The sequence below is a fragment of the Pseudophryne corroboree genome, chromosome 11, assembly GCF_028390025.1.
Source record: "Pseudophryne corroboree isolate aPseCor3 chromosome 11, aPseCor3.hap2, whole genome shotgun sequence".
NCBI classification, from domain to species: domain Eukaryota; kingdom Metazoa; phylum Chordata; class Amphibia; order Anura; family Myobatrachidae; genus Pseudophryne; species Pseudophryne corroboree.
The window spans coordinates 318351355-318372283 of record NC_086454.1 but is presented as its reverse complement, the minus strand read 5'-3'; the positions used below and the strand labels follow the sequence as shown (position 1 = coordinate 318372283).

Below are 20929 nucleotides of genomic sequence, written 5' to 3'. Positions count from 1 at the left end.
ATGGTCCTTTCGGAGTTCCCAGCATCCACTAGGACGTCAGAGAAAATAAGATTTTACTCACCAGTAAATCTATTTCTCGTAGTCCGTAGTGGATGCTGGGCGCCCATCCCAAGTGCGGATTGTCTGCAATACTTGTACATAGTTATTGTTAACTAAAGGGTTATTGTTGAGCCATCTGTTGAGAGGCTCAGTTGTTTTCATACTGTTAAACTGGGTATAGTATCACGAGTTATACGGTGTGATTGGTGTGGCTGGTATGAGTCTTACCCGGGATTCAAAATCCTTCCTTATTATGTCAGCTCGTCCGGGCACAGTGTCCTAACGGAGGCTTGGAGGAGGGTCATAGTGGGAGGAGCCAGTGCACACCAGGTGACCTAAAAGCTTTCTTTAGTTGTGCTCAGTCTCCTGCGGAGCCGCTATTCCCCATGGTCCTTTCGGAGTTCCCAGCATCCACTACGGACTACGAGAAATAGATTTACCGGTGAGTAAAATCTTATTTTTTTAGTTCAAATAGCATTGCGTCTAGTTCAAATCGCACCGTGTGTATTGTCTCTTACGATGCGATGCGCGCTCCCGTCTAGTCCATATCTCAAGGCAAAATAGTATGTGCAGGCAGGTATTTTTGTACTACATCGCATGTAGGGGGTCATTCCGACCCGTTCGCATGCAGCGGTTCATCACTGCGGTGCGACTGGGTCAGAAATGCGCATGCACGGCGTTGCCCAGTGACAACCGTCGCCGGGCAACGGCCAGAAGAAAGAAGAAAGTGATCGTCAGCACGATCGCAAGAAGAGTGACAGGAGGAAGGCATTCTGGGGCAGATACTCACCATTTTCCCGGGTGTGGAGATCCGAACGCAGGCGTGTCCAGGCGTTTGGAGGGCGGTTGTCTGACGTCAATTCCGGGACCTTCATCGCTGGATCCATTGTAAAGGGTAAGTAACTGCAGGGCTGGTCTTGTTCTGCACAAAACTTTTTTAGCATAGCAGGGCTGCACAAGCGATCGCAGCCCTGCTATGCTAAAATACACTCCCCCATAGGCGGCGTCTAGTTGATCACACGATCAGCAAAAAGTTGCTATGTGCGATCAACTCGGAATGACCCCCCATAGTACATTGTAGTGTATTCATAATTGGATGTAGTTCAAATAGCATACCCACTTAGTCCAAATCGCATAGCACACATTGTATAGGCTCAAATCGCACCTAGCACAAATAGCACCGTGTGTGGGCACCATTACAAATGTCACTGTCGCTAATGTTATTTAACAGACAAGAATATTTAAACACTGTTTTCCACAATAAGTTTTTCTTATTGCCAGGGCCGTTTCTTGGGGCGGGCGAGCCGTGCAATCGCACGGGGCGCCCGCCGCGGCACTGACTGTGGCTCCATGGCTTCCCCCTCCTCCCTCTCCCCGAATACCCAGCTCGGGGGGTGGAGTTTCATGGAATGATGCGGTTGCGTCATGACGTCACGACGTAACCGCGTCATCCCACGAAACTCCGCCCCCCCCCCAAGCGGAGTACTGAGGAGGAGGGGGAGCGTAGCTAAAAAGAGGGAGAGGCGGCCGGCGCGAGGAGCGACTGGTGAGGTGGCCCGAAGAGCGGGAATCTTTCTTTCTTTCCTTCTCTCTCTCTCTCTCTGTAAAAAGGGGACACTTGCCTGTCATAATGTGTAAAAAGGGGACACTTGCCTACCATAATGTATAAAATGGGGACTTTTGCCTGCCGTAATGTGTAAAAAGGGGACTCTTGCCTGCCGTAATGTGTAAGAAAGGGACTCTTGTCTGCCGTAATGTGTAATTAGGGGACTCTTGCCTGCCGTAATGTGTAAAAAGGGGACTCTTGTCTGACGTAATGTGTAAATAGGGGACTCTTGCCTGACGTGATTTGTAAAATGGGGACTCTTGCCTGCCATGATGTATAAAATGGGGACTCTTGCCTGCCGTGATGTATAAAATGGGGACTCTTGCCTGCCGTGATGTATAAAGTGGGGAGTCTTGCCTGCCATAATGTGTAAAATGGGGACTCTTGCCTGCCGTAATGTGGGGATTTAATGTATCAAGGGCATTGCGGTGTGTGGCATAATATGGTGCAGGGGGCATTACTGTGTGGGGCTTAATATGGTAGAATTTTTTTTCCTATGGTGGGCGTGATCTGTTGGTACAGGGTCAAATACTGAGGTGTGAGGTGGTCTTTTCAGACGGGGCCACGCCCATCAAAATTAGGCCATGCCCCCCTTGCGCGGCTGCGGCGCGTGCAAGTTTTGTTGTTGTTTTCTTTTAGCTAAGGGGGGGGATCGCATTTTTTTTTTCATGTCATGGGGGGGAGGCGCATTTTTAAATCTCGCACTGGGAGCCAAATTGGCTAGAAACAGCCTTGCTTATTACATCCTCTTTAAGTTCTATGCTAAATTTGCAGCTATGAATTTTGTGTCAGGATTATCTAGTCCTGAATGGCACATTAATTATGTGTGAGGTTGATGACATTTAATGCCACAATTGAGGTCCACTTTCTTAAGAAATGACTAAGATGCAATCTCGCTGATTGAGATTGACAAAACGGGCCATAATTCTATTATGATTGGAACGGTTTCCCGAGAAACTGTCCGTCGTAAAGCTCCTCTGATCATTTGTAGTCTCTGACGAAGAGGCTTCTTCTGATCATCTGCCAAACTTGTCCATCCAGTGCTTAATGTATATTACAGAGTATGTGGAATCCATCAATCCAAACGCTATTCATGAACTAGGAGGAGATTGGGTTGCGCAGAGCGAATTTGGAACATGTGCAATTTCCTTGTATTGCACAGAATATTTCTATTTCATGATTGTCGTAAGGCAGTTCAGGGATTACATAGAATGCCTGTAACAGATATATGCTATAACTGTCACTGGGAGCGTAATTATCAACTATATGGCACAATGGCCACATTCTGAAGGGGACCACACCGCAGTATCTTACTCACTAAGAATTCAGGAGGCCACAACCACTGGCAGAATTGCCACCACTTTACGGGGCCCAGAGATGAAAGGACCCAGAAATACCAGGCCACCCTCCGAGCCACCTGCCCTGGTCTTCCAATCCCTACGCATGTGCGGTGCCCTCCTCCTCATTTTGCTGTGGGCCCTCCACTGCCGAACTGCCAGATTTCATAGCAGTAAAAGGCCCTACACACTGGGTGATAATTCTCAAAGATATGAACAATCTCGTTCATTATTGAATGAGATACCGTTCATATCTTTGAGTGTGGAGGCACAAGCGATAAATGATGCGCGGCCCCGCGCTCGTTCATCGCTGGTGCCCCGTCGGCTGTGCATGCAGGCCAATATGGACGATCTCGTCCATATTTGCCTGCACTACTACGGAGCCGTCTGACGGGGGGACACTGCCCCCCCTTCCCCCGCGCGCGCCGCCGGGTCGCCCGTTGGCCATATCCGCCGTCGGGCAGCTCGGCGGCGGATCGTTAAATGTGTAGGGCCCTTTCCACACGCTCCTATGCAGGTATTTATGTCCCTGTAAGTCCTATGAGAACCTGGTCAGTGCAAGACTGATATAATAGAACTCATGCAGTGCAATACTGGATATGTCCACTCAGTGGCACACTACTTCTACATGATAATTATTATTATTATTATTATTATCCTTTATTTATATGGCGCCACAAGGGTTCTGCAGCGCCCGATTACAGAGTACAAATGCACATAAAAAATAGGAAAACAGTGACTTACAGTTGAATACAATATAGGACAAGTACAGGGCAGCTAAGCATAACTACACCAGTAAACATAGAGATAAGTTCCAGGTGGTCAAAAAACTGTGGGATCTGGGCGGTTGAGGATTATTAAAGTAAGAAAAGTATAAGCACATGAGGGAAGAGGGCCCTACTCGTGAGAGCTTACATTCTAAGGGGAGGGGTAGACAGACAGGGATGACACAGATGGGGTACATAGAGAGCGTGGAACAGAGGGTTATGTTGAGATTTGGCTACGTTTGGTAAAGAAATGGGTCTTAAGAGCCCGTTTGAAGTTTTGTAGAGAGGTGGAGAGTCTGAGGGGGAGAGGTAAAGAATTCCAGAGAAATGGAGCAGCACGTGAAAAATCTTGGAGATAGGAGTGGGAGGAAGTAATCAGAAGACAGGAGAGACGGCGTGCATTAGCAGAGCGAAGAGGACGGGTGGGAGAGTAAAGGGAGATAAGGTCAGAGATGTAGATGGGAGAGGAGTGGGTGAGTGCTTTGTAAGTGAGTGTGAGAAGTTTGAATTGGATTCTGAAAGGGAAGGGAAGCCAGTGGAGGGCCTGTAGGAGGGGGGAGGTAGACGTAGTGCGTTTGGTGAGGAAGATGAGCCGGGCAGCAGCATTGAGGATAGATTGGAGTGGGGAGAGGTGATTGTCAGGGAGGCCAGTTAAGAGGAGATTACAGTAGTCCAGTCTGGAAATAATCAGTGAGTGAATAATGATCTTAGTGGCATCCTGTGTGAGAAAAGGTCTGATTCTAGAAATGTTTTTGAGATGAAAATGACAGGTTTGTGAGAGGTGCTGAATGTGTGGTTTGAAGGAGAGGGAGGAGTCAAGGATTACGCCAAGACAGCGTACTTGGGGGCTAGGGGAGATAGTTGTGCCATCAATGGATAATGAGATTGTGGGAGGTGAGGCTGTGCGGGAGGGTGGGAAGATGATCAGCTCAGTCTTAGACATGTTGAGTTTAAGAAAGCGCTGAGACATCCAGGAAGAGATAGCAGAAAGACAGTTTGAGGTACGAGTGAGGAGAGCCGTGGAGATAATATATCCATGGTTACCTTCCAGAGCCGCCCTGGCATTCAGATAACTCCCTGATACTACATAAGGGCCCTCATTCCGAGTCGTTCGCTCGGTAATTTTCTTCGCATCGCAGTGAAATTCCGCTTAGTACGCATGCGCAATATTCGCACTGCGACTGCGCCAAGTAATTTTACAATGAAGATAGTATTTTTACTCACGGCTTTTTCTTCGCTCTGCTAAGTAGTTTGTAATCGCAATATTGCGAATACATCCGTCGCAATTTTAAGAAGCTAAGATACACTCCCAGTAGGCGTAGGCTTAGCGTGAGCAACTCTGCTAAATTCGCCTTGCGAGCGATCAACTCGGAATGAGGGCCCAGGTTTCCTGCTCAGTACAGAGAGCACCAGCCCTTCCCATCCCCTTTTATGTTCCTGTCCAATAAATAAAGTTGGAAGCTGGTGCTATTTTTATGACCCCTTTCATCGAATAACTGATTTACTTTACCGCAATTGTGAAAGTTAATTGCCAGAGTGATCAAGAAGGGAACCAACGTTATAAACACAGAGCTGATATATAGCATTAATCTTATCCTCATATAAGCTTGTACTAATTGACGTTTCTATCATAGGGGCAATTTGTGCGGTGCACACGGGCCCCTATGTCCAGGGGGGGGCCCACTCCGCACACATTGCACCCATAATTTTAGTACTCACCTCTCCGGAGTCCCGCATCGAACGCTGCAGCTGCATCCGTTGCGCAAAAAAATCCCCTCCAAAATGGCCGCTGCGCATGCACAGTTTGAATTTTGTCTCCAGAATATGGCGGGCGCCATGTTTCCGGAGACCTGCTCTTGCGCAGTACAGTAGGCTCTGGCACAATGTCGGAGCCTACGGTGCCGTGGAGAGGAGGGGGCCCACCCGGAGTCTGCACACGGGCCCCGCCCCTGCTTCTAGTATCCAAAACCTTATATTTCCTCCCTTACAGAGTGTGTCCCCATGACTACAAGACAACTGAGCCCACCGTACCATTCCCTCCTGCAAATAATCAGACTAGCAATTAGTGATCTCTCTAGTGATCTGCAGAATATTGCTTTGATCCATTTAACCCATAACTTGTACATATTGGGGGTCATTCCGAGTTGTTCGCTCAGTATTTTTTTTCGCATCGCAGCGATTTTCCGCTTAGTGCGCATGCGCAATGTCCGCAGTGCGACTGCGCCAAGTAAATTTGCTATGCAGTTAGGAATTTTACTCACGGCTTTTTCATCGTTCTGGTGATCGTAGTGTGATTGACAGGAAGTGGGTGTTACTGGGCGGAAACTGGCCGTTTTATGGGTGTGTGCGGAAAAACGCGGGAGTGGCTGGAGAAACGGAGGAGAGTCTGAGCGAACGCTGGGTGTGTTTGTGACGTCAAACCAGGAACGACAAGCACTGAACTGATCGCAGATGCCGAGTAAGTCTGGAGCTACTCAGAAACTGCTAAGAGAGGTGTAATCGCAATATTGCGAATACGTCGTTTGCAATTTTAAGAAGTTAAGATTCACTCCCAGTAGGCGGCGGCTTAGCGTGAGTAAATCTGCTAAAAGCAGCTTGCGAGCGAACAACTCGGAATGAGGGTCATTCTGTAGATTGTTACATTACTGACCTTTCTAAGGATGGGGGTAATTCTAAGTTGATCGCAGCAGGAACTTTGTTAGCAGTTGGGCAAAACCATGTGCACTGCAGGGGAGGCAGATATAACATGTGCAGAGAGAGTTAGATTTGGGTGGGTTATTTTGTTTCTGTGCAGGGTAAATACTGGATGCTTTATTTTTACACTGCAATTTAGATTTCAGTTTGAACACACCACACCCAAATCTAAAGGTGGCCATCCACTACTCAGACTTGTCTGAACTGCAGATCTCATCAGATTTCTCTTGAGCTCTCCCGGGAGCTTCCCGGGAATCGGATCTGACCCTGGGCTTAATTTTCACTACATTCACTTCAGATGTATCTGATGCGATCTATCATGTGTCAGATCGCATCAGATATATCTGATGCACACATGCTACATGCGATTGATCTGATGCTGCTGCTGCCGCTGTTCCCCCTCTTGGTGGGTGGGAGTGGCCAGGGAGATGCCAGTCAAGTGACGCTTCAGATGAATCTGATCAGATACATCTGAAGAAAAAAAAACAATCCGATGTGCACCTGATTTCTTCAGATTCCGATAAATAGTTGGGGCAGCCTCAGAGATTTGTAGTTCAGACAAATCTGACACGGGAGTGCGCATCGGATCGGAAGAGCCATCCGATGTGACATTTTTCTTCAGATTTGACGGTCAGATGCGTCGAAATCTGAAGAAAACTGTCCAAATCGGACTAGTGGATGGGGGCCTTAACTCTTTCTGCACATGTTAAATCTGCCTCCCCTGCAGTGCACATGGTTTTGCCCAAATTTGCTGCCGCGATCAACTCAGAATTAGGCCCGATATGCGGAACATTGCTGTCACAGATGGACAGCGGTGGCCTCCGCGCTTACCGCTCCGCTGTGTGCTCCGTTGCTGGGCCACGTGTGGGGGCCACTGGACTCAGCGCTCAGGCGGAGGAAGGGTCCCTGCTGCTTGTCCCGTGGGCGCCACCATTGTTCCCGGCGGTTACATGACGGGAGTGGGCCAGTGATTAGTGTCGGCCGTCACGTGACCGCAGCTGCCAATAGAAACTGAGAGGGAAATTCAAAAGGAGATGCCGGGCAAATCTCCGGCGCCTGAGTGTCGTCGCTATTTTGCTACCCCCAGGCTCACGTCCCTCAGTGCTTCCAGCGTTCAGTGTGTTCTCAGCCACAGAGACTCCAGTGCTTCCAGCGTTCAATGTGTTCTCAGCCACAGAGACTCTCAGTGCTTCCAGCGTTCAGTGTGTTCTCAGCCAGAGACTCTCAGTGCTTCCAGCGTTCAGTGTGTTCTCAGCCACAGAGACTCTCAGTGCTTCCAGCGTTCAGTGTGTTCTCAGCCTCAGATACTCTCAGTGCTTCCAGCGTTCAGTGTGTTCTCAGCCACAGAGACTCTCAGTGCTTCCAGCGTTCAGTGTGTTCTCAGCCACAGAGACTCTCAGTGCTTCCAGCGTTCAGTGTGTTCTCAGCCACAGAGACTCTCAGTGCTTCCAGCGTTCAGTGTGTTCTCAGCCAGAGACTCAGTGCTTCCAGCGTTCAGTGTGTTCTCAGCCACAGAGACTCTCAGTGCTTCCAGCATTCAATGTGTTCTCTGCCACAGAGACTCTCAGTGCTCCCAGCGTTCAGTGTGTTCTCAGCCACAGAGACTCTCAGTGCTTCCAACATTCAATGTGTTCTCAGCCACAGAGACTCTCAGTGCTTCCAGCATTCAATGTGTTCTCAGCCACAGAGACTCTCAGTGCTCCCAGCGTTCAGTGTGTTCTCAGCCACAGAGACTCTCAGTGCTTCCAACATTCAATGTGTTCTCAGCCACAGAGACTCTCAGTGCTCCCAGCGTTCAGTGTGTTCTCAGCCACAGAGACTCTCAGTGCTTCCAGCGTTCAATGTGTTCTCAGCCACAGAGACTCTCAGTGCTTCCAGCGTTCAGTGTGTTCTCAGCCACAGAGACTCTCAGTGCTTCCAGCGTTCAATGTGTTCTCAGCCACAGAGACTCTCAGTGCTTCCAGCGTTCAATGTGTTCTCAGCCACAGAGACTCTCAGTGCTTCCAGCGTTCAATGTGTTCTCAGCCACAGAGACTCTCAGTGCTTTCAGTGTTCAATGTGTTCTCAGCCACAGAGACTCTCAGTGCTTCCAGCGTTCAGTGTGTTCTCAGCCACAGAGACTCTCAGTGCTTCCAGCGTTCAGTGTGTTCTCAGCCACAGAGACTCTCAGTGCTTCCAGCGTTCAGTGTGTTCTCAGCCACAGATACTCTCAGTGCAACTTTCGGTTGCACTTCTGCTAAGCTAAGATACACTCCCAGAGGGCGGCGGCCTAGCATTTGTAATGCTGCTAAAAGCAGCTAGCGAGCGATCAACTCGGAATGAGGGCCCCTGTTCTGTTCCATCTACCCCCTTACAAACACTGTATGGCCCAGATTTATCAAGCCTTGGAGAGTGATAAATTGCACGCTGATAAAGTACCAACCAATCAGCTCCCAACTGTCATGTCACAGGCTATGTTTCAAAAATGACAGGAGCTGTTTGGTTGGTACTTTATCACCATGCTTGATAAATCTGGGCCATAGTGATATATTCTGCATATGATTACATTACTGACCTCTCTAGAGACCTGCAGAACATTGCTCTGTTCCATCTACCCCCTAACAGACACATAGTGATAATTTATATTCTGCATATTATGAGATCTGCAGAACGTTGCTCTGTACCACCTACCTCCTGATAGACAGATAGTGATATATTCTGCAGATTATTACATTACTAACCTCACTAGATACGTACCTGCAGAACATTGCTCTGCCCCATCTATCTTTTGATAGATACATACATAGTGATCATTTATATGCTGCATATTATTACATTACTGACCCCTCTAGAGATCTGCAGAACATTGCTCTGTACCACCTACCTCCTAACAGACAGATAGTGATATATTCTGCAGGGGTGTGGTACGTTAGATAGAATAGACTTAGGTCGACAGTGTCTAGGTCGACCACTATTGGTCGACAGTAAGTAGGTCGACATGGTTCTAGGTCGACAGGGACTCTAGGTCGACATGTACTATGTTGACCTGAAAAAATGTCAACATGAGTTTTTAACTTTTTTTTTGGTGTTGTTTTCTTCGTAGAGTGACGGGGAACCCCAATTTGTGCACCGTGTCCCCTCGCATGGCGAGCGTTCGGGCAAGGTGCCTCGCTCCGCTGCCGCTGCGCTCTGCACAGGTTACCATTCCCAACTGTAGCCCAGGTGGATCGTAAAGTATGAAACGTAAAAAAAGTTTTTAAAAAAGTGAAAAACTCATGTCGACCTTTTGTCAAGTCGACCTGGTACATGTCGACCTAGAAACCATGTTGGCCTACTTACTGACGAGCAATAGTGGTCGACCTAGATACTGTCGACCTAAGTCTTGTCGACCTAGAGACCGGATCCCATTCTGCAGATTATTACATTACTAACCTCACTAGATACCTGCAGAACATTGCTCTGCCCCATCTGTCTTTTGATAGATACACAGATATAATTTATATGCTGCATATTATTACATTACGGACCTGTCTAGAGATCTGAAGAACATTGCTCTCTACCACCTACCTCCTACCAGTTACAGTGATATATTACGCAGAATCTGCGTCGCAGATTATTGTATTACTACCTTTCTCGAGATCTGCAGGACATTGCTCTGTTCCATCTACCTTCTGCCAGGTACTTAGTGATATATAGTGCAGATTATTACATTACTGACCTCTCTAGAGGGGATGCCGTTAATATACTGACTGTCAGGAGGCTGGCTTCAGGAGACCCACACCGGAATCCCGACAGCCGGAGAAATGCCGCCGTCTGGAATCCCGACACACGTCGGGAATTCCCACTTGGTTGGTGTGTCCACCAACCAACTGGGAAAGTAACCTGTGGCAGCGAAGCGAGCCAGCGGGCATGAAGCGTGGCAAGCCCGAGAGGGGACTCGCTGCCGGCATTCCGACAGACAGGATGGCGCTGTCGGTATAGTGACACCCGGCATCCTGTCTGCCGATCATTTGTGTGTATTCCCTCTACAGATCTGCAGGACATTGCTCTGTTCTATCGGGTGTAGTATGGTTTGCCGGCGGTCGGGGTCCCGGCTACCAGCATACTGGCGCCGGAATCCCAACTGCCGACATACCGACAGCTGGGCGAGCGCAAATGAGCCCCTTGCAGGCTCACTGCACTCACCACACTGCGGGCACGGTGGCGCGCGCGCCACGCTATCTATTCTCCCTTCAGGGGGGTCGTGGACCCCCAAGAGTGAGAAAAGATGTCGGTATGTCGGCAGTCGGGATTCCGGTGCCGGTATGGTGATTGCCGGGAGCCCGGCCGCCGGCAACCTGAAGACCACCCGTTCTATCTACACCACGACAGATACATATTTATATTACATGTTGACTTAAGGTGCATACACACGGTGCGATGTAACCTTACGATTTTGACTATATAGTCAAAATCGTAAGGAATGTTAGTGCAACACAGCTTGCGATACCGATGCGCGCTCCCGTGGGGTTAGCATCGCAAGAAAAGATAAACTGTGCAGGCAAGTCAATCTTGACTATGGGGGTCATTCAGATCTGATTGCTGCTGTGCGTTTTCGCACAGCGGGCGTTCGGATCTGAATTGCAAATGCATATGTACCACAATGCGCAGGCGCAATGGACAGCTGCAGTGGGGATCGTCAGTCAGCGACGGGATTGTGCGAAGGATCCATTCGCACGGGTATTCGCAAGGAGACTGACAGGAAGAGGGCGTTTGTGGGTGGCAGCTGACCGTTTTTCAGGGAATGTCTGGAAAAACGCAGGCGGGACCAAACGTTTGAAGGGAGGGTTCCTGATGTCAAATCCAGGCTTATATTTATCGAAGTGGCTGAGTAAGTCCCAGTCGCAAACGCAGGATTTCTAGAGGGGGGTTTCCAAATGCAGTACACAATCTCCCACTCTGCGGAACATTGGAGCTATCAGGGGAGTCTGGGGGAGCAGTAGAAGAACCTAGTAAAGACCCTGGACATTAATGTATACTGCATGGAATACAGTATTAATATTTACCACTGTAGATGGTCTATAGTATAGGTTGTATCACACATTTAAATAATATAAATAAGTGGTCAGGAAAAAGATTAAACATACCATAATAAATAAATGAATACACAAACATAATAGAACCAGTCCTGCATTTTAAGCACATATTCTCCCACCTCATGGTAAGGCTCCTGTCTTTTCTTCATGGTAGCTACTCTCTTGTCCAGTGTACTGATTGAGGATTCACACAACAAACTTGGTAGAAGAAGATGCTACCACTGGGCATGTGCAGCAACTCTGCTCTGTCCCTTAAACTGCATTATGTGGTTGTAGCTCTAGTTATCGTATTATATACCATTGCTATTGTTTTCATAATTTGAGCCACTTGCCAAGAGGAGGGGGGTTTTTGGGCAACCGGAACACCCCCCCCCCCCCCACCCCCCTGCGTTTGCCTATGAGTCCCGGGCTGCGCAGGGATTGCACAAAATCAGTTTGTGCAGCTCTGCTACACATGCGTTCGCACACTTGCACAGCAAAAATATACTCCCACTGTAGGCAGCGACTATCTGATCGCAGGACAGCAAAAATCGCTGCCCATCGATCAGATCTGAATTACCCCCCATATTGTGTACAATCTAGTACATTGGCCCTCATTCCGAGTTGTTCGCTCGCTAGCAGATTTTAGCAGCATTGCACACGCTAGGCCGCCGCCCTCTGGGAGTGTATCTTAGTTTAGCAGAATTGCGAACGAAAGATTAGCAGAATTGCGAATAGAAAATTCTTAGCAGTTTCTGGGTAGCTCGAGACTTACTCTGCCACTGCGATCAGCTCAGCCCATTTCGTTCCTGGTTTGACGTCACAAACACGCCCTGCGTTCGGCCAGCTACTCCCCCATTTCTCCAGACACTCCTGCGTTTTATCCTGGCACGCCTGCGTTTTTCCGCACACTCCCAGAAAACGGTCAGTTTCCGCCCAGAAACACCCACTTTCTGTCAATCACACTCCGATCACTTCAACGATGAAAATTCTTCGTTCGGCCTTGAGTAAATCTACTAAGTTTTGTGCTAGAATACTTACCGCATGCGCACTGCGTACCATGCGCATGCGCATTTTTGCCTTAATCGCTCCGTTGCGAAAATCATCAGCGAGCGAACAACTCGGAATGACCCCCATAGGGGGTCATTCAGAGTTGATCGCTGCAGCAAATTTGTTAGCAGTTGGGCAAAACCATGTGCAGTGCAGGGGGGGGCAGATGTAACATGTGCAGAGAGAGTTAGATTTGGGTGGGGTGTGTTCAAACTGAAATCTAAATTGCAGCGTAAAAATAAAGCAGCGAGTATTTACCCTGCACAGAAACAAAATAACCAACCCAAATCTAACTCTCTCTGCATATGTTACATCTGCCCCACCTGAAGTGCACATGGGGGTAATTCCGAGTTGATCGCAGCAGCAAATTTATTAGCAGTTGGGCAAAACCATGTGCACTGCAGGTGTGGCAGGTATAACATGTGCAGAGAGAGTTAGATTCGGGTGGGTTATTTTGTTTCTGTGCAGGGTAAATACTGGCTGCTTTATTTTTACACTGCAATTTAGATTTCAGTTTGAACACACCACACCCAAATCTAACTCTCTCTGCAAATGTTATATCTGCCCCCCCTGCACTGCAAATGGTTTTGCCCAACTGCTAACAAATTTGCTGCTGCGATCATCTCTGAATTACCCCCATAGGCCCTCATTCCGAGTTGATCGCTCGCTAGCTACTTTTAGCAGCCGTGCAAACGCATAGTCGACGCCCTCGGGGGGAGTGTATTTTCGCTTTGCAGATGTGCGAACGCCTGTGCAGCCAACACATTCTGTGCAAAACAAGACCAGCCCTGTAGTTACTTATTCTATGCGATGATTGCTGCGACGAGTGACACGGTAATGACATCAGATACCCACCCAGCAAATGTCCGGCCACACCTGCGTTTTTCCAAACACTCCCAGAAAACGGTCAGTTGCCACCCAGAAACTCCCTCTTCCTGTCAATCTCCTTGCGTTCGGCTGTGCGATTGGAATCGTCGCTAGAACCTGTGCAAAACCACAAAGGACTTCGTACCCGTACGACTTGCGTGCGCAATGCGGTGCCTACGCATGCACAGCTTAGCTGTTTTTTTCACTGATCGCTACGCAGCGAACAACAGCAGCTAGCGTTCAACTCGGAGTGACCCCCTTAGTGTAGTCAAAATCTCACATAGTCAAAATCTCAAGTAAAGATAGTCAATATCGGTGGTTCAGAGGAAATCGCAAAGTCACAATCGGAGACAGACTTACCTACATTTTAGCTGCTCTCTGCGGGAGAGAGCAGCCAGGTCAGCTCAGAGGGCGGGCAGGGGAGGCTGTGACGTCGTGGAGGGGGTGGGCCGGAGGCGGGATGGGGCGGAGAAAGGGCGGAACGGGGGTGGAGCAAGTGCGGGGTCATGACGATGCCTCTTTTAAGCCACCCCCCCTCTGTAATGCCGCGATCACCGGCATTACACTGCAGGGGGCGTGGCTATTATGACGCGATTCAGCAAGAATCGCGTCATCAACTGCCCGGACCGCCCACTTTACACACTAAGTGGGTGGACGGGCAGGGGGGTCCCCACGAATCGGGAGACTTGCCTGCTCTTCCGGGGGGCCGGGAGGGCGATTTTCTGGAGCCTCCCGGCCATTCCGGGAGAGTAGGCAAGTATGATCGGAGATAGTCAATATCTCACCGTGTGTATGCACCTATAGATTATTAACCTCTATTGATCTGTGCTGTCTTTTTCTTATTTGTATGCTGAGATATGTTTATAGCTCCCATTTTGTAGGTAGGGGTGTTGCTAGTATTCTGGACCTAGAACAACAACAACTGCTGTGACACCATGCATTCTCTGTACTTTCCTATGCTCTGCAACCCCACAAACTGCAGGGAGAGAAAGACAGCTGTGCTGAGAAATTTCCCAGCTGTTCCCAGAACTACAGACAGCTGGAGCATTGGTGGTTCAGTGGTAGAATTCTCGCCTGCCACGCGGGAGGCCCGGGTTCGATTCCCGGCCAATGCAAATGCATCTTTTCTTATACAATCCACTGCTAAAATATTACACTGAATAAGTTTAGGTTAGAGTACCTAATAAATTATTATTAATGTTTTTTTTTTTTTTAAACAAATCGAATATAGGAATGTGATTGCATTAATTTAATTCCTTAACATATACATTAGTTGATTTATTGCGCTTGTCCCTAATATTATGCTGATGCTAAAAGTATTTAAATAACGCAATTTGCAACCAAATCTATATACACACCCATCATACCTCCCAACATAACCCTCTCCAGAAGGGACACAATGCTCTGCTCCTGGACTTCCCTCTTACTGTGTGATTGTCATCACCTGTGCTGAAACACCTTTCTTATCCATTCACCTGTTCAACACAGGTGCCAGCAATCATACATTAAGAGAAAAGTCCAGAAGCAGAGCATTGTGTCCCTTCTGGAGAGGGTTATGTTGGGAGGTATGCACCCTCTAAGTCAGGCATTCCCAACCTCAGTCCTCAAGGCACACTAACAGTCCTGGTTTTAGTGATATCCAGGCTTGAACACAGGTGACTTAATTAGTACCTCAGTTATTTTTAACCATCTGTGCTGAAGCCTGGATATCACTAAAACCTGCACTGTTGGTGTGCCTTGAGGACCGCGGTTGGGAATGCCTGCTCTAAGTGATTGGAGGGTGCAGTGCCGTTTCTTGCGGCGGGCGAGCTGTGCAATCGCACGGGTCGCCCGCAGCGACACCTGCCGGCTACATTACCTGCTCCCCCTCCTCCCGTCTGCAGCACTCTGCTCGGGGGGGCGGAGCTTCACGATATTACGTGGTTTCGTCGTGATGTCACAACGCCATTGCGTCATTTCACAAAGCTCCGCCCCCCGAATGGAGTACTGCGGATGGGAGGAGCGGCTCATGAGCGCGCGCGTCTGTGTTGACCAGCATAAGTGCGGGAGGGTGGAAACCGGTTTACGGAGTGCTAGCAGCTGTCTGTGCACTGCAGCCTGTGCAGTTTGTTTATAGCGCTGAGAGGGGGAGAGGGGGAGAATGAGCATATGTGTGTGTTTATAAATATGCTCTGTGTGTGTATATCATGCCATATGTGTGTATATGCCTTGTTTGTGTTTATAATGCTGTATGTGTATATGTATGTATGCATGTGTGTATGTTATGTGTACGTGTATGCCCTGTGTGTGTTTTGTAAGTACGCTGTGTGTATGTATGCAAATTTAGGGCTGTTTCTTGCGGCGGACGGGCCATGACTCCTTGCTTCCACCTCCTCCCTCTTCCAGAGTAACCCGCTTGGGGGCGGAGTTTAGCGGAATGACGCGATTGCGTCGTGATGTCACAACGCAACCGCGTCATTCTGTGGAACTCCACCCCCGAGCGGAGTACTGAGGATGAGCCACTGCCAAGCTACAAGGAGGGAGAGGTGGCCGGCGCGAGGAGGGACTGGAGAGGTAGGCCGAAGAGCAGGAAGCGCCTCTGCAAAATGTAAGTATTAGTATCTCTCTCTCGATGGGGACTCTGCCTGCTGTAATGTGTAAAATAAGGACACTTGCCTGCTGTAATGTGTAAAATGGGGACACTTGCCTGCCATAATGTGTAAAATGGGGACACTTGTCTGCTGTAATGTGTAAAATGAGGACTCATGCCTGCCGTAATGTGTAAAATGAGAACTCTTGCCTGCTGTAATGTGTAAAAGGGGGGCACTTGCCTGCCATAATGTGTAAAATGGGGACACTTGTCTGCTGTAATGTGTAAAATGGTGGCACTTGCCTGCCGTAACGTGTAAAATGGGGACTCTTGCCTGCTGTAATGTGTAAAATGGGGGCACTTGCCTGCCATAATGTGTAAAATGGGGACTCTTGCCTGCTGTAATGTGTAAAATGGTGGCACTTGCCTGCCGTAACGTGTAAAATGGGGACTCTTGCCTGCTGTAATAGTTAAAATGGTGGCACTTGCCTGCCGTAACTTGTAAAATGGGGACTCTTTCCTGCCGTAATGTGTAAAATGGGGGCATTTGCCTGCCGTAACGTGTAAAATGGGGACTCTTGCCTGCTGTAATGTGTAAAATGGGGGCACTTGCCTGCCATAATGTGTAAAATGGGGGCACTTGTCTGCTGTAATGTGTAAAATGGGGACTCTTGCCTGCCGTAATTTGTAAAATGGGGACTCTTGCCTGCCATAATATGTAAAATAAGGATACTTGCCTGCTGTACTGTGTAAAAACTAAAATGGGGGCATGAATGCTTCCCCAAATCTAGTAGATTGCTCATTTCACTGCTGTGTGAAGTGAGCGCCCACATTAGATTTATCAAAGATCACAACTAGTCTTGCCTAAAGGCGTAATACGTTTGTAGGGATAGATCTACAGGTTATAATCAGGTGTTGTACTAATTACACAATACTACACAGAGCATATTATACTCCTAGGCTTAGATATCTCACAGGGGTCTCGGATAATTTGTTATGTTTTAAATGCTCTGCACCTGACGCAGATATTTTCTCTTACGTCCTAGAGGATGCTGGGGTCTACATTAGTACCATGGGGTATAGACGGGTCCACCAGGAGCCATTGGCACGTTAAGAGTTTGAGCGTGTGGGCTGGCTCCTCCCTCTATGCTCCTCCTACCAGACTCGGTTTAGAAAATGTGCCCAGAGGAGCCGGTCACAGCTAGAGGAGCTCTCCAGAGCTTCTTTAGTAAAGGAGGGGGGTGGAGTAGTGTCCGCCCTGCGGGGGTCTGAGCCACTATCTCCGCTGACAGGACACTGAGCTCCTGAGGGGATAGATCGTTCCCCGCCACAGGGGATCGCTCACCCCAGCAGCATGCCGCCACCCACTTACAGAGCCAGAAGATCAGTGGCGAGTGAGTCACCGACCCCCCTAGCAAGTGGGGGGCCGGTGTGAAAATGGCGGCAACAGGGTGGGAGCGCAGTACTAACTGTGCTCCGGAGGCTCAGCGGTACTTAGTACAGCAATGTGAGGGGCGCCCTGAGCCAGCGCCTGAACCCTGCACTGGTCAGCAAGCTTGGATCTCAGCCATCATTTACCTCAGGCCAGTATAATCAGGGCTTAAAGTGGTCCTGGAGAGGTGGGGGAACTCATCTCCACTATCACCTGCGCGCCGTAGGCGCGCGCCGCAGAAAGGGGTGTGGCCTCACTAAGAAGGGGCGTGGTCACACAATAGTACCCCCAATTAAAAATCAGCTCCATTACACCTAATTACATCACTGTTACTTTAACATTAATGAAAAAACTGAGCCAGCCTAAAACTACACCTGCAACCTGGGAAGCATATAAGTTAACCCAATACACAGCCAAGATGGGGGTAGGGGACCCCAGCTGGATACATACAGAGCAGTATCACTATATAAACACAGCAAGGGGGTCTCAGCCCCGGTACTCACAGAAAGATCCCGAACAGCAGTGCAACAACTCCGAGCTCCTGTAGCTGCACCCTCATCGTCCACTGCAGGGGCAAACACAGGATTTGGTAGGGTGGGGGGCGTGTGTGTGTGTCATATATAAATAAATGCCCCCGCACACACACTGGGACTGCAGACTGTACATACACACACACACTGGGACTGCAGTCTGCCCCACCACACCATGACTGCAAATTACAAACACACACTGGGACCGCAGACTGTCCCCCCCACACACTCACAGACACTTAAACTGCAGAATACATTACACACATGCTCATTCCCCCCCCCCTCTCCCACACACATACACAATAGGACTGCAAATGACACACACACACATATGCTGGGACTGCAGATAGTACACACACACTCCCATTCTCCCTCCTTCCCCAGGGACAGCAGCAGCTCACATCTGACCTGTGTAAGTGTAATTATGGGAGGCACTGGCAGCTGTGGACTGGAGCCGAGGAAGACGGGAGTTCCTGCCGAGGAGTAGTGCAGTGAGTGTCCCCTGCACTGCTTGGGAAATGAAAGGGCTGCACGGAGCTGTGCCGCGGCAGCACAGATCACAGTTCAAGCTTGAGGCTTCTCTCACAAATAAATAAACAATAATCGGTGCACTGCGATGGGTCTGCCTGGCAGTCCTCCTGCATCGCAGTGCAATGATTATTGTTTATTTATTTGTGAGAGAAGCCTCAAGCTTGAACTGTGAAATGTGCTGTCCACCGGCATCATAGGGATGGGGACAGCCGGAGGCACTGCACTGGAGGGAGGCGGCTATCCGGGGACTGCTAGACGCGGGAGAGAGGACGGAGTACACCTCTGTCAGTGGGACAGAGGAGTAGCAGTGTGCGTCAGTGGGTCCCAGCTGTAGTGAGGTTTGACGTTGTCTGCAGCCGTCAGCCATTCCTGCGGACCGGCTGCTGATCAAAAGAAGAGGCCGCTCTTTGAATCTGATTATGGCGCCGATTGTGCACCAATCACGGCTAGCGGACCGCCAGCCAATGAGAAGGTGCCACTAGGCAGCTTCTCATTGGCTGGCGGTGCGCGAGCCATGATTGGCTCACATGCTCACCCACTTTTTTTTTTAAAAAAGCCTTGCTTTCTTTTTATTGGCAGCCGGTCCGCCCATGAGCCAGGATTGGCTGGCGGCTGCTGCAAGTTTCCAAGTACACTGAGCAGACGCTAGTGGCCGGACGGAGGCGGAACTGGTTCCGCCTTCAATTTGAAGTGACGGAACGCAGTTCCGCCCCGTTCCGGCCCACTTTAAGCACTGAGTATAATCCTTGTGAAGAGGGGAAGACAGCGCTCTTTTGGGGGCGGGGCTTCTCCCCAGAGCGGACCCAGCAGCGTTCAGTGCCATTTTCCTGCCTGCACAGCGATGTCCAGGAAGAGCAAGTCCCTCCACAGCAACTCCAGCTATCTCTTACTGTACCAGGGGGTTGTAGAAGGTGGGAGGATGGGGGAGGCTGCATAAAGACTGTGTAACCTATTAAGGTGCACAGTCAGCGCTGGTAGGGGGTCTCTCTTTACCTTAAAAGCGCTGTGTGTGGGTTGGCTCCAATCTCTGTGTCTCTCCTGCCATTCTTGGGGGTAAAACTCTTGTCTGTCCTCCCCTGTGTGTGTGTGGAGTGTCTGTGGTCTCCATTAAGCTATGTCCTCTCCGGATGATCCAATTCCATGTAATCCGGATTGTACTGATTTAGCACAGATACCAGCAAGGGAGCCTAAGTGGTTATCCTCTATCAAAACTATGATTTCTCAGATTTCTAACAGGGTTGCACAAAATGAATCTGCAACTCAGGCTTTACAGAACTCTGTGGCAGTCTGGCCCAGTTCTGGTACCTCAGGGCCCACCGCTGTATATTCCCAAAAACATGCTCTTGCACAGATCATGCAAGACGACGCGGATACTGATTCTGACACTGGGGAAGGTGATGGGGATGTGTTGCGGGGGACAGCATCTCTTGCAAAAGGGGTGCAGTTGATGATAGAGGCCTTTAGGGATGTGTTGAATATTGATGATACACCACCCGAGCAGGTTGAGGAGGCTTACTTCACGGTAAATAAGAAAGCCTCGCTAAACTTCCCTGTGTCAAAAGAATTAAATGCTATTTTTGAAAAGGCTTGGGAAAACCCTGAGAAAACATTCCAGATTCCTAAAAGGGTCCAGGTGGCGTTTCCTTTCCCTGAGGTCGATAGGAACAAATGGGAAAACCCATCCATTGTTGACGCGTCGGTATCCAGACTCTCAAAAAAGGTGGTTTTACCTGTTCCAGGATCTACCGCCTTGAAAGAGCTGGCTGATCGTAAAATTGATCAAATTGATAATACGCTCAAATCCATGTACACGGCTTCAGGGGCAATACTATGTCCCACTATTGCCAGTGCTTGGATTGCCAAAGCTATAGTAAAGTGGTCAGGCACGTTACTTGAAGATTTGGATACTATGGATAAATGTGATGTTGAATTGTTTTTGCGTCACATATCTGGTGAAATCCATGAAAGACCCGGGTTCCATGGCTGTAGGAATTTCTTCCATGTCTGTCTCCGCTCGTCGAGGACTGTGGTCAGTGGTCTGCCGATGCGGAATCCAGGAGAAGTGTGGAGTCCCTACCCTATATAGGTCAGGCTCTCTTTGGGGAAGCGCTAGATGTGTGGATCTCCACGGCTACAGCGGGTAAGTCACCTTTTCTTCCCTCAGCTACACCTGCTCCGAAGAAACCCTTTTCTTCAACTACATTGCAGTCCTTTCGGGCTGTCAAGCCCAGAAAGGCCCGGTTGTCCAACACCTTCTTTCGGGGAGGTCGGCCCAAGTCCAAGAAACCTGCCGCTGCCGGTTTCCAGGAACAGAAACCTGCTTCAGGTACACCAAAGTCCTCCGCATGACGGTGGACTGCACGCCCCAGAGGTGGGGCCGGTGGGAGCGAGACTCAGGCATTTCAGTCACGTCTGGGTGTCATCCGGCCTGGACCCCTGGGTTCAAGATATTGTGTCCCAGGGGTACAGGCCGG

At 49.3% G+C, this 20929-nt stretch overlaps 1 long non-coding RNA gene and 1 other non-coding gene across 2 annotated transcripts in view; one reads left to right on the top strand and one right to left on the bottom strand.

Moving 5' to 3' along the window:
- Nucleotides 1–18542, bottom strand: part of LOC134969605 (uncharacterized) — a 118466-nt gene extending 99924 nt beyond the window's left edge. Inside the window, exons 1-2 of the long non-coding RNA XR_010189507.1 lie at nt 18333–18542; nt 17898–17959 (exon numbers count right to left, since the gene is read on the bottom strand). This is a non-coding gene — a long non-coding RNA (uncharacterized LOC134969605). The remainder of the gene's footprint in view (nt 1–17897; nt 17960–18332) is intronic.
- Nucleotides 14438–14508, top strand: TRNAG-GCC (transfer RNA glycine (anticodon GCC)). The gene has a single exon. It is a non-coding gene; the product is annotated as a tRNA-Gly (tRNA).
- Nucleotides 18543–20929: the final 2387 nt, after the last annotated feature.